Source organism: Dermacentor variabilis, chromosome 1, assembly GCF_050947875.1.
Source record: "Dermacentor variabilis isolate Ectoservices chromosome 1, ASM5094787v1, whole genome shotgun sequence".
Taxonomy (NCBI): Eukaryota; Metazoa; Arthropoda; class Arachnida; order Ixodida; family Ixodidae; genus Dermacentor; species Dermacentor variabilis.
The window spans coordinates 271,591,070-271,592,294 of NC_134568.1; positions in this window are offsets into that span (position 1 = coordinate 271,591,070).

Consider the following 1,225-nt stretch of genomic DNA (forward strand, 5'->3'; position numbering starts at 1 on the left):
CTAGGAAAACACAACCTAGCTAACACTCAACAATCTAGCTTCCCTACTGTTCTAAACAGAACAACCACAAAATGAAGCCTAGAGAGTCAAAGCAAGAACCAAGCACTCACCGCAGACACAGCACCACGTCGCAAAGTCCATCTCACCGCTGTCAGCCAGTTGTTAGGATTGGGGGCTCAATCCCATCGCTCGTAACCCGTTGTCAAGATTGGAGTCCGGCATGAATTAGAAGGTAGCTGGCCCATGCCGTCGTCCAACTTATCCACGCTGAGGACGTTGATGAAGGGAAGGACTGCTTCTCATCGATAACGAGGAATATGGGTTTATTTACAGTATCTACATCAGTCTAGCATGACTGCGAGAGAAAGTACATCAGTCTAACATGACTGCTTGAGAAAGTACATCAGTCTAACATGACTGTTTGAGAGAGAGTGTCCTGAGCAGCCGCACAACAGCGGTTTATAAACACTAGGTCCTCCCCCGATACCCAGGTGACGGAGACGGCCGTCCAGGCACCGTAGGGGCATTTTATTTCCCGAGCTGACCCCCGCAGCGCGCCCGCCGGCTGGCCATTGTCTTGTGTCTTCGTCGGCGCGTGGGAAGGGGTCTCAGCAGACGTTCCCGCGGGCTCAGTAACAATAGTTGGTCCGCCGAGCCCGTTTAGTCACAATGACGACGAGGCTAGAGCGTAACGGTGGCGTTCCCAGACAAGGTTGCCGCTGCTGTCGCAACTGGCAGGCAAAACTTGCACGTCATCGGGCCGTTCTTAACAGGCCCACGACGTCGCCCCCACCTGGAAGCCACACTAGGCCTACCTGCCCTAACTTCCAACCCTGCAGTGGCAAATAAAGTTGTTTCTCTCTCTCGCTATCCTTACTAACGCTATTGCCCAACCTCGTTGAACTTTCGGGGTCGTTGTGCAGAGTGAGCCCTTGGTTGATGCGTATTCTCTCACAGTTGTCTGCCTTTCGGGCTTTGGTGCGGGTACCCCCATTCCTCGGATGCGCATTAAAGTACCCCACTATCAACAGTGGCTGGTTGCTTGAAATTTTGATGGCCTTGCGAAGCAGAGCCCTGAACCTCACCTTCCTTTGCCTGGGTGAGCTGTATAAATTTAGAAGGAATAGACTAGGGTCCTTCTGCTTTCCGGTTAGAATTTCGACAAATACGTTCTCGATCTCTCTTGACTCTAGATCGCGTTCAATGGTCGCGATGTTTCTTTTCA